We start from the raw sequence: 13,523 nt of genomic DNA on the forward strand, positions 1-13,523 counted from the left end.
TCCCTCAAAGGTTGAAGCTATTGTCAAATTACCTCCTCCTTTGACTCTTCTCCAACTCCAAAGTTTGCAAGGGAAAGCAAACTTTTTACGTCGATTCATTCCTAACGACGCCGAGATAACAAAGGGTTTTACCAAGTTGTTCAAACAGAATACTCCATTCTTTTGGGATGAGATAGCTGACAAATCTTTTGATGCACTTAAACATGCGTTGACCCATGCATGGTTATTGCATCCTCCCAAATACAACCAATATTACTTCTTGTATCTCGCTACCTCTCATTCCACCATCGGGATGGTGTTAGTTGAGGAAGATGAACTCGGTAGTGAACATGTGATTTATTACCTTAGCCGAACTTTGAATCTGACTGAGCTAAAATATTTGCATGTGGAGAAATTGGCCTTGGTAGCTGTTCAAGTTGTCCAAATATTTTGTCATTACATCTTACTACGCAAAACTACTGTAATTTCCGACTGTAACCCTATGATTTATATTTTGACAAAACAATTGCTAGGGGGCAAGTATTCCAAATGGATTGTTATCCTACAGTAATTTGACTTGGATTTTGAAAAATCTAAGTCAAAGAAATCTTTAGTTTTTGCGGAGTTGATGTGTGACTTCCCACGTGCTGATACTGAAACTGTGGCAGAAGAGCCCATTGCGGACGAATCCTTGTTTCTTATCAGCACTCTTGACCCATGGTATGGAGATATCATTGTTTATCTCCAAATCCAATCTTTTCGGCCTGAAATTTCACTATCTCAGTGATGGAAAATACCTTTCCAATACCAACATTACAAGATTATTGGAGATACACTCTATCGTCGTGGGGCAGACTCCGTTTTCCAACATTGTTTAACTCATGAGGAAGCTGAAAAGGTTTTAAATGACTGTCACTCTGGAGCGTGTGGCGGTCATATGTATGGGTATGCCACAACCCAAAAGATATTGCGTGCTGGCTATTTCTAGCCGACTTTGTTTAAAGATTGTATTGACGCGGTCCAAAAATGCCATAATTGTCAAATTTTTGATCAAAAGATGCGTGCTCCGCCTGATCCTCTCCACCCTATAATTGTCGTCAGTCCTTTTGCAAAGTTGGGTGTTGACTTTATTACATGTAACCCTCACTCGGCCATGGGGCATGTGTATATCATCCTTGCGGTAGTTTATTTTACCAAGTGGGCTGAGGCGATGCCTACATTTTCAGCAGATGGCAAAACCACTGCGATTTTTGTTTTCAATCATATAATTACTAGGTTCAGTGTTCCACAAGCGATTATCATTGATCATGGGCGTCATTTTCGAAACATCATGATGACTGAACTAATAGATCAACTTGGCCTACATCACGATAGTTCTACTCCATATTACCCACAGGCTAATGGTCTGGTTGAAGCCATCAACAAAGTTCTAGTCATTATGATCCGATGAATCATTAGGATTCATAGGTCGAATTGGCATAACATGTTATTTTTATTTCTTTGGGCATATCGAACCTCAGTAAAAACGTCAACTCCTTTCACTCCTTTCCAACTAGTTTACAGTTTGGAAGCTGTGTTACCCATTAATTGCGAAATCTCGTCATTGCAAATAGCCATAGAGTTACTCCCAGCCACTTCCGAAGAGGAGAAACGTTTGTTGTACTTGGCTCAGCTAGATGAGAATTAACGTGATGCTACACTAGCAATCGAAACTCATGCCAAACGTATTAAAGCTCAGTATGATCGAAATGTTACACATAATTTTTCAGAAGGATACTTAGTCTTACTATACGATCAAGCAAATGATAAGCTAGGCACTGGAAAATTCGTACCTATGTGGCATGGTCCTTATGTTGTTAAGCGAAAGCTGGCAAAAGGGGCCTATGAATTGGTATATTTTGATAGTGTCTCTTTAGGTAAGCCCAGAAATGGTCTTTATTTGAAGAGATATTATGCTTAAATCTGGGTGTGGAGATTTTAGTTAGATTAGTTTTCTTTCTAGCTAGTATGATTTAGATTAGAAAAGTGTGCTTAGTTTAGAGAGTGTTTTTGTCATTATTCCTGCTTATCTTGATTTTACTCTTGATATTGCAGATGTCAACGTCTCTTCAAACATACATTGGTTTCACTGATGGTGCTTGTCGTAATACACAAAACATTTCTTCCACAGCTTGGGTTATCTATTCACCCTCTGATGAGTTGGTATCTATGCATGGGGTAAGCCTCGGTCAAACAACGAACAACATTGCAGAGTATAGTGCAGTGATTGAGTTATTATTTGAATCCATTTCATTTTGGATTTGGTGTTTGATTGTGAGGTTAGATTCTAAACTCGTTGTATTGCAACTTAATAGAGTTTATGCCATTAGAAATCTGGTGTTATTAAGATTATTTTTGAGAGTTCATCTCTTGGAACATAAATTTAACTATATTGAATATCAGCATATTCCAAGATATTTAAATACATTAGCAGATGCAATTGCTTCTCGAATGTTAAGTAGACATTTGCAATAATCAAATCATAAATTTGAAAACATTCCATAACATGTTTTACAAGATAGCCAGTAATAGTGATATAGCATAGCATAGAAGTGTGTCAAATATACATTGTCTTCAATCATAGGTTGAAAAACACCTTATGATCGACAAAAATGATAGTACAAAAAGAAAAAATGTCATGTGAGTCTACAAAAGGCGATCATCCTATCAATGGTGATGATCATGATAAGAAACCACTGCTCGGGCCACCCTACAAAGGAACCTCCTGAAAGGTCCTGGGACCCCAATCACATAGCGCTGTAACCTAAGAGGAATGTCATCTATGCTAGTCTTTGGAATGTCTGTTGTGAAATGCTCTAGATGGTTTTCCAATTCAGCTTGGGTCTCTGTAGATTCGTCCCGTGGGGCTGGTATTGCTGCAGCTGGGTGTCTCTTCCCATAAGGCTAGAGAGTGGCTGGTCGTCGTCGACCTACATCTGCATTTGAAACTTTTTACTATCAGTTTTGGGACGATTTAAAAAAACATAAAAATAAATAAATAAATAAATAAATAAAAAATTTAAATTAGAAAATGTTGAAAATGATTTTACCTGAGTCATCCCATTGCTCTCCTGGTGGAAGAGCCATGTCTAGGTCACCGCGATAATCCATCCTAGCATAAGGAAAATCCTAAATCGTGAAAACTTGGTTCTCCAACCAATGAAAATACTCAGGAGGAAATCGAACAACCTCTGAACCCTCCTCATGATGATGGGCCATAACTGCAATCAACTCATCAGCTTGAGCTCTCGGGGAAGTCCAGCTCCAACGGAAAGATGCTACCGACCCAACATCGGGACCCTCTCTAGACCAAAGCTCACAATAAGAAACCATATCCAAATTTTTTCAGTTGTTCGTTCTTTGCTCTAGTCAGTTGGCCTTTTACATTAGCCAACACAGCTTCGCACCAGTTGAAGATGGTGCCTCGATAACAGTCTACTGCCATCCGCATTTGGGATCCAGTGGTCATATGCAGTGCTGCACTGTTGCAGAGTCTGGTGACAATAAATGCAATCACTTTGAGTTCAGGACGGGAGATGGTTTTGATATCAATCCCTTTTTCCTTGGTTTGGTTGTTACAAAACTCTAACCGGACACTATCGACAGACTAGCAACCTGGCCTAGTCCAGAATAGAGTCAAATGTTCACCTCTCCTAGGCAAACCAGTCAAAAGTAAACGTCCTCTAGCTCCATTTTGAGTTGGTGGCCACCAATAATGAAACATTAGTCCTGTATATTCCATTTGTCCACCAGCCACTGCAAAAAGTCTACTTGGGCCCTCATGCCAAGTATGGCCCAGAATTTAAATAACCCGCATGCCTTCAATGCATCTATTGAAAGTTGATGATTAATTGCAGCAAGGTCCACATCTTTGTGCTACCATTCCCGCCAACTAAGCATGGTGTATATCCTACATTGAAAGAAAAGGTGTATTAGAACATTTTAATTCAAAGTTTTTAGGCATAAATTGAAGAATTTGAAATTGTAAAACCTATGTCGCGGGGACCACACTCTCCAGTTAGAGATAGTGCATAGGTCCGCAATCTACCCAAACAGCAGGTGCGGGCCCCTGGCTCTTTCCTATGTAGGAAAAAGTCGGGGTCCACAGGTTTTTCATGCTGCGTCTGCAGACCCTTGCGAGCGGTATTTTAAACTAAATTTTTCCTAAAAATCAAAAGAGAAACCTAAAAACAAAATTCAAATGGTTGAAATGAAAGATTAAAGTGATGTGGATTACCTGGAGGTGACGGTTTTTTATTCCAACGGACGGATTTTCTGCAATCTTCATGGGAAGTTTCTTACCCAAAAGCTCTCTTTTCTCACTCTAAAGTCAAATAGTAAAAATGAATTTATAAAAGCCCTTTTTATAAGCTTTTCTGAATAATGATTTTTTAATTTGTTTATTTTTCACTTTAAAGAGGTAACTTTTTGATGCATTTTTATTTATTTTAAACAGGTATGAGTAATGTTTGAGTTTTTGTGCAGAATATCGGATTTTTCAGGCACAATTGATCATTTTCAACAAAAACATTAGAGTCATCTTTAAGATCTTTTCTGACTCCTAAAATATGAAAATATTTCCGAGTTTTTCTTTTTAAGCTCGTTAAAACGGAACTAAAAAGACGGTCCATTTACAGCTCTTTTCTGACCGTATAAAAATAAAAAGATTGTCAGATTTTTGTCGTTTCAAATTTGATATTGGTTATAAAACGATGTGTCATTGATCGCTTTTTTTACTTTTTTAGATCAGAGACAGTAATTATGAAAAGTACTCCTTGATCGTAATGGTTAAGTGGTTCTCTCAAGTATTATTTTAATACTTTTTCAGGCTTGGGAGACACAAATTTACGAAAAAGGACAACCATGGAGTTTTCTTAAGTTTTTCTTCTCACTCCCTAAAATTGAAAAACGCCAAGTTTCTCCTCTACTGGACTCGTTAAAATTTAACAGTGAAGGACCTGTTCAATTACAAACAGGAACAGACCACTCCTTCTTAGGGTTCGAATTTAAACTAAGTTGGACTCATCCGAAGGATGAGCTTATAACCAAGCAAATGTTATCCTCCTCAAGCTTGTTAAAAAATAAAGAGGTACTGGCCAGAAATGGTGGGGGGAAAGAGAGAAAATTGAACCTGTTTGTTATACTTTGTGTCTCAGAAAAGCATTCAACCACTCTTGAACATGACACTTTTTGTTCAACTGGGTTGGGAAATCCTTTGCCTAACAGTTAATCAAACCATATTGAAACTCTTCAGCCGGTTTCTAGGTATTAGCTTTGGGTCAATTGTCACCAAACCATCTGCAGTGTCGTTATGTGTTCAAGAGGTCAGTGCAAATAAACCATTCATCTGCAAAATATCTGTCATTCATCTTGACCATCCCTGAGTCAGTCCTTGCAAATATATTTCTTCAAACTTGATCTATGATTTCGTGTTGTGGGCCTGCCTATGACAGATCGTTTTCTATCGACTTCAACTCATTATCTAGAAAGATGATCTAGAAATCGTCGGTACCTTGGAATCTACATGCCCCAATGGCAGGTTTCTCGCCTTCGACGACAGGTTTCCTCATTGACCTTCGATCAAAGGATTTCGTGACATGTTCGACATCAACTCATCTATTCACATTTCATGGATTGTACTGAGTACTTTGAGAGCCATTGACATTACTGGTGGTTTCTATCACACTTGTTAACAGTTTACATCATTGACTGGTAATCAAGTGGTTTCTGCCATGTTCAACTTCGACACATTCATTCACATGGATAGAATTGTACTAGTTCGGGAAGCAGAAATCAAGACCCTAGATCTAGTTTCCACCATCCAAGCTACGAGGAATTTTGTTATTCATTATACAGTGGACTATTCATAAACAGATGGTTGCGCCCATACTGTGTCTACATATGTCTATAATTGTGATGTATTACAAGATCATTCCTATATCAGAGCAGTTTAGTTAGTTTTCTAGTCAGTTTTGATCTGAGTATGGGAATGCCTACCTCAGCGATGATATGATCACATATATATATTTTGTATTGAATTTTTTTACAGGTTCCAACCAGGCTCTCCACAGGATGATCCTTGAAATGATAAAGTACTTCACTCTTCTTAGATGACAAATACTATCTATTACAGACTTCGCACTTTAGGGGGCAAGCTATTGCACAAAATATTGTCACCATGACATTCTGTAATCAGTGTGAGTCTATCACCACTCATACTTTCCTCCTATGCAAGTCTTAAACCTCAGCTCTTCATGTCAAGCCTTGAAAAATGAGAGAAAGTCCTTGAAAATATCTAAAACTCTGGTTCCGCACTTTCTCTTAGCATTACCTGCGGTCCCGCACCCCCTGGTCATGTTCCCTGTGGACCTGCCCGCTCTATTTCTGTGTAATGGGTGTGAACCCCTGTAAAAGTCAAAAAGGCGCAAGTACATTCTTAAAAACTCACTTTGGGTTATTTCTGGAAGCTTCTAGAGGGAATCTTGAGGTGGTTAGTTCGCTCCTTTGAGATTCATGCATCCCATAACTAAATTAGCTAACCCCTTGATGTGAGGAGCTTATCCCTTTGAAGGAGGACTCTATCCCTTTGAAAGTGAACTTGGTAACTTCCTTCCTCTGCACTATTAAATGAGGCATTGGGTTGTTTACTAAGGAGGTTGAAAGCTCAATATTTTTGAGGGTAAATGCCATTGGAATTTAGACTTCCTAATTGAATTTGAGAGAAGAGATTACATGGCTTTTGACCTCATTGGGAAGAGTGTGAAGCTTGTCAAAGCAGGGGAGATTCTTGCTTGGACCCTGGGAGGAGCTTGTACAACATCAAGGCACCAAGGTTGTAAAGTTCTTCTTTGTTTAAAGTTAATACAATCAAGTTTATTTTTATCAATAAGCTGTCTCTTATGGTTTATTTCATGGATTCCTTGATCACCATGATGAATATGATTTATTATATTAGCTCTGCAGGTGTTTTTTGATGTGTGCTTGTTTGTGTTTGGAGGTTCTCAAAAGGAAACTCATTTGGATAGTCGAAGCATGGCTGCCACAAACTAGCGTTGGACTTAAGGTAGGGTCTAAAACACCTCTTGGACTTTATTTATAAATCACAATATTTAGAGAAAGGTAGAATTTGCTTGTTTTGCTTGTCACTAGATATCTGTAGATACTAGGGAGATCGGTCTTGTCCGCAAGAACGATTTATCCGGCCGAAAGTGTCCAAGTCAGCCACTCCTTTGTTGATCCAAATGGAAAATGGCATCAACCCATGGTACTCATCCACCCATATTATTCATCGACCCATGGAATTTACCCATGGTATTGTAAATGGCATCCGCCCGTGGTATTGTAAAATCCACCCATGGAATTTACCCATGGTATTGTAAATGGCATCCACCTGTGGTATTGTAAAATCCACCCATGGTATTCATTCACCCATGGAATTGACCCGTGGTATTGTAACTGAAAAATACTATAAGTAACAAGTTACATTTTGTAAAAGGACAATATGGTCTGCCACATTGTAGCCTTTACAGTTCAGAGGCATGTAGCGACCACATCTCTTCTCAAAGATAAGCTACCATCGCCCTAGCTGGTTTATTTTCATTACTACTTTAAATAAAAGTTTTTTTGTGGTTTTGTTTATTGGGCATTCTCCTATTTTTCTTCTGGCATTTTAAGTTTTCAGATCTTGGGGTCCTTTCCCCCAAGATCCATTGCAAGTTTTCAGATCTTGGGGGTCTCTACCCCAAGATCCATTTCAATCTTTTAGATCTTGGGGGCCTCCTTCCAAGATCCGGATCAGTGGTATCAGAGCAGGTTATGATTTCATGGGAATGAGGGTTTTAGTTTCAAATTTTGCAGCAATATTCAACAAACTTTAGGCATGTGCTACAACCTCCACAGAGTACTTTCTTGGGTCAAGCAAGAAGAATTTTTCTTTTTTCTTTTTTTTTTGCAGGAATTTTTTTGGGTGGCGACTTTGCAGATTAGATCTGAAACATTTGGTGCAAAATTTAAAAAAACAAATACCAGATCTAGATTCCTCTTGAAAAATCACTCAATTTAAAAAAAAATGGGTCGAATCAGAGTTCGGATGTGGGAGATATCACTGATTTAAAATCAGCGATTTTATCAGAATTTTTGTGACGGCGAAACTGTTGCAACGTGAATCTGAGATCTCAGAGTGTCCAGATAGGGATTTCCAACTCATGGGAAGATGCAAAATGATCCTTCTACTTCTAAAAACAGGTTATAATAAATATTTTGAGCTATATTGGCCGAGTTATGTCCATTTTAACTTTGGAGCAGCATTCGGAGTGGGTTTCCATTGGAGACATGCCCTCCCACCCCACTTTAGTAGGCACCTGCTTCACATTCATCAGTTTCAACATAGCAGCATTTGGCTTGGGTTATTTTAAGACGTGCCCTCCCACCCCAGGCTATATAGGCAACTGCTACTTCATCAGCAACCAACATCATGATTATGGGTCAACCGCATAAAATCCTTGTCATCGAAGTCCATTTGCTAGGCCACACACTGTTAGAATCACAGTTGGTCACAAGCATTACAGGGTATCTCTATCCTCGGATCTTCATTTATCAAGGTTTTGGGTTAACCACATAAAACCCTTATCTTTAGTGGCTCTTCATATTCCACAAAGGCTTCGCAGGAGGGAACTTTACGCAATGGGGACCATTGCTTCTTAAGGAGGGAGAAATGATCCGAATGGAAAATGGCATCAACCCATGGTACTCATCCACCCATAATATTCATCGACCCATGGAATTTACCCATGGTATTGTAAATGGCATCTGCCCGTGGTATTGTAAAATCCACCCATGGAATTTACCCATGGTATTGTAAATGGCATCCGCCTGTGGTATTGTAAAATCCACCCATGGTATTCATTCACCCATGGAATTGACCCGTGGTATTGTAACTGAAAAATACTATAAGTAACAAGTTACATTTTGTAAAAGGACAAGATGGTTGCCACAATGTAGCCTTTACAGTTCAGAGGCATGTAACGACCACATCTCTTCTTAGAGATAAGCTACCATCGCCCTAGCTGGTTTATTTTCATTACTAATTTAAATAAAAGTTTCTTTGTGGTTTTGTTTATTGGGCATTCTCCTATTTTTCTTCTGGAATTTCAAGTTTTCAGATCTTGGGGTCCTTTCCCCCAAGATCCATTGCAAGTTTTCAGATCTTGGGGGTCTCTACCCCAAGATCCATTTTAATCTTTTAGATCTTGGGGGCCTCCTCCCAAGATCTGGATCATCTGTGCAGCCCCACTCTCAATTTCCCACCGCTTTATTCCTGCCACAACCTATAAGCATTACCATGTTTATTTTTTATCATGGCCCTCCAATTGATGGTCCCCAAACCATACCCAAATATGACGGTCATAAGCGATCGAGGATATTGACAGTTTGCCGGGGGTGTACTCTCCCTGCTGACATCAAAAGTGGGGCATGGGGGGCTCTAACGAGATCTTGACTATCCATACTTTGAACAAGATCACTAGTTTTCATAGGAGGTAGCCTCCTTGCTGACATCACAAGGGGGGTTGCACATACCATCAATTTTAGGGTAGGATTCACCACCATCGATCACTATGCATTGGTCCCTACCCATCATGAAGACCCCATCACAGTTATACCTTAATACTGTGTGCCTCCATGAATTTATTTAGGGTGAACCCTCCGAGCTGATGTGTACTAGTGGGCCACTCTTCCATTTAGTTAACGTTTTTGACTAGCCTATGATATTCCTCTTCACATCATAGCTTTGACGACTCCATTCCACGTGTTGCCTCATGAGAGGTTGGGAAACCGCACCTGGTTCGACTCCTACCATGTCATCCCAATTAAAATTCATCCCAAATATTTTCTCATGCACTACTACAATACCTTCTGGAGAGGGTCTCTCGAGATGAGTCTTCCAGTAGAGACTTCTTGCTCTAAATTCCCTCTATTGATTTTGCTTCACATTGCCAATTCCTCCCTAATGTTTCCATTTGTGCAACATTTAAACCATCTAGGATCCTCCTACTAGGATGATGTGTACGAGGATCCATCGATGGCCTTCTTCACGATGATAAATCTTCCATGTCTTCCCATACTACTCTATTTCATCGGTTTTTCCATGCTATCCCACCCCCTATCATCTCGATATGCCCTTCTGTGCCACTTTTGTGAGCTTATTATAAAAACAAGTTCATATTGTATCATTTACGAATGTTATTCCATATATATATATATCCACCCTAACATAGTACAAGTCTAGTTGAACACTTTTTCTATACTAGCAACTCAAACAGGGATTTACCACATCATTTTAGCACAAAGATGACATACAAAATATAACTCTAGCCTTGAGGGATTCAACAACAACACATATCGAACATAGATGCAACTTGGTGTGAAGCATAGGGATATAAAATCAAATTATTCAAGCTCAGGAAACAATGCCATCTACAAGAATAACGCAAGGCTTACTCATGCTTCATCTCTCGTTAACAAGGGGATTATAACCCAGAACTAGGGTATAAATAACTGAAGAAGTGAAGAATACCTTCATTTAAAATAACATGTCAATGAGAATAAAAGAGGATTAAATTCTCAAATTCACCACATTGCAACATAAGAAATGCTAATGTAAGCTTGAAAATCTTGTAGTCATAATACTGCAATAAGGATAAATGCGCATGCTAAACATTGCTATAGCATAATCAATATTCCTACCCACTATTATAGTGCATTCAAACATCATCATGACACATTAATTAGCCCTATAAATAGCATGTTGATGGTTCTGGACCCACCAACATTTAGGAGATATCCCCAATGTGAAGTCCCAATTAGACCTCACACAGTTTGGTGTATGAGTCTCATCCAGTATAAAGGTCGGGTTGCCAAGTTATTAAATATTGGCCTTGGCTCTAACTATCATCAAGAGAGAGGGATGCAATGCTTTCTTTGAAAGGTAAGAGGTTGTGCCTAGTGAGTGTTTAGTTGCAAATGTGTCAAGGTTATTCTACTGTGAAAAGGGGAGAAAAGTGAGCCTCTGAGTGAGAGTTAATAGTACCACTCAAGAAGAGATGCACATGAACTAGAAGGGTCCATCTATCATCCAATATAATAGTCCATAGTAGATGCAATGGTTGTTACAAGAAATAAATGAAGAAATATCTGTCTAATATCCCTTGGAATACTCCACAAGGATGGGACAACAATAAAAACCATTACAACACATTCCCAATAAGATAAGCACTACAATAATTGAAAGGGTTCAAATATCTTAGCACATATGAGTGAAAACATGAAATACAATCATCTACAGAATAGTCTTACAAACATTCATAGTCCATGCATGAAGAATGTGTTGGCCTTGAAGGCTTCAGATATTAAGTAAAAGTTCCAAGACACATGTTTACAATTTAGATCACTAGCTCTAATAGTGGAGCATTGGAGCCACTCCTTACTCCTAAAAGAACTAGCTTATCTCTCTAATGCCTAGCGGGAGGAGCCAAGGTGAAAAGTCCTTCGATGATACAATGAGGGAGTATAGATAACCAAGGGTTACTCTTTGACTACCCTTATGACTATTTGACTTGCTATGACTTTTAAACTTACATGACTCTTTGCATTCCATGTGTGTCCTTTGGACTTCCACTTTACAATACATTTTGAGTACAATATACATGATCCACAATAGTGATGTAGTCTATGACCACTCATGACATGACATGACCTGACACTACTAACATGGACTTCTTTATGATGTGGCAATGTCAATTCATTTTTGCTACTAAGTGTTGGATGTCTTCTTGAATGTGCTTTCTATTCACCCCTACATGACTTGGTGATGCAGAATCTTCAATGATCTTCAGTCTTGGATTGTGGTCACAAAATAATGTCCATTTTCTTTCTCTCGATTGATCAAATTGTAAGTTTAGTTACAAGAGAGTCTTTAGGCATGCTTCCCTTTTTCTTCTCATTCTCCATCATCTTGCCATGATATGATAGGGTACATGTTCCTGCAATCCACTCATTACTAGACGACATCAATCCAAAAACCCCCTAGTCTAAGATGATGCATTATGATCCACTAACTGAGCCCATAACAAGTGATAGGCTAGGAAGACAGAATAAATGACTATGTAGTGCGTAGTTCTAGTAGCTAGGGGAAGAGATTGAGATTTGATACTATGCAGTGCACAACTCAGGGAGGCCTAAAGGATAAGACTGCACAATTTCTAGAGCTAGTGGGGTCAGGCTAAGGGAATGGACATTGGGAGAGCCAACTGCATTGTTTTGGGAGTAATAGGAGGTTGGGCTTCTATGTAGCAGCATAGTTCAAGTACCCAGGTGATGAGCTTGAGTTTTGAAGATGTGTAATGTGTAGTTCAAGCCAGGATGGAAGGCATAACTGTGTAATTCTGGAGATGAAGGCCCAGGCTTGGGCACAGGAACTACGTAGTGTAGCAATCCTGGGAGACATGAATTGTGCATTTTTATATAGGAAAATGACCTCCTCATCAGCTTAGAGGAGAAAGAGATGATGAATGAATAACTGACCAAGTTCACAGGCCCAGTTGTCAAGCTAACATTGTTGGAAATAATACTGAGAGGGGGGGGGGTGAATCAGTATTATCACATCAATAAAACTTTTTCATTTCCATATTCAGATTCATATATGCTACTTCCACAACTTCTTATGATTCAGTAAGTTGATCCTCAATGAGTGCATTAGAATATTATCAACCATATTAACAATAAACAGGTGCAGTAAAATAGAACAAATCATCACACATAAGCCACACACATGAACACCATGATATAAGGTGGAAACACAATGTGGGAGAAAACCACCTGCTGCAAGTCATCTCAATCTTCTTCTTAATAAGAAAATCCTTTTACAATATTTCTGTACTGGTGCAGTCTTATACCAATACGCAGGCTTCTACCTGCAGAGAGCTACAACCCCCATAGTTCTTGTACTAGCCGATCCATTTACTAGTACGCAGGCTGCTACCTGCTACAATGCTCCAAAGTTTTCAACTGCTACTGGAAGGGAGCTACCACCCTCGTAGCTCTTGTACTAGCTAAGATACTAGTACGTAGGCGCCGGCCTACAATCTTCTCTCCTCCGAGTACCACGTTTCATACATTTTCAGACTGGATACTCCTGAAGCACAACACATAATCTGAAAGGCCACGTTTCATCCAATTTTCATACTGGACCCATTAATATCATTGAAGCACATAATCAATCAATCTTCTGAATCACCCAAACACCAGATCAATACATATACAAGGATAATATATGTGTTAGCACCCAGATCTAGTCCATCAGATCACATAAATATGAGTCATTATGATCCTGATCCAATATTAGTTCTCATCCATCAATACTGAAGCTAAACCCAATCAACCAAACAGGATATGCAGAATACTGACACCTTTAAACTGTCATCAGAACCCATCAACAACCAGAACCACCC

Source organism: Pinus tabuliformis, chromosome X, assembly GCF_031772625.1.
Source record: "Pinus tabuliformis cultivar Carrire ecotype Pingquan chromosome X, CPIR1, whole genome shotgun sequence".
NCBI classification, from domain to species: Eukaryota; Viridiplantae; Streptophyta; class Pinopsida; order Pinales; family Pinaceae; genus Pinus; species Pinus tabuliformis.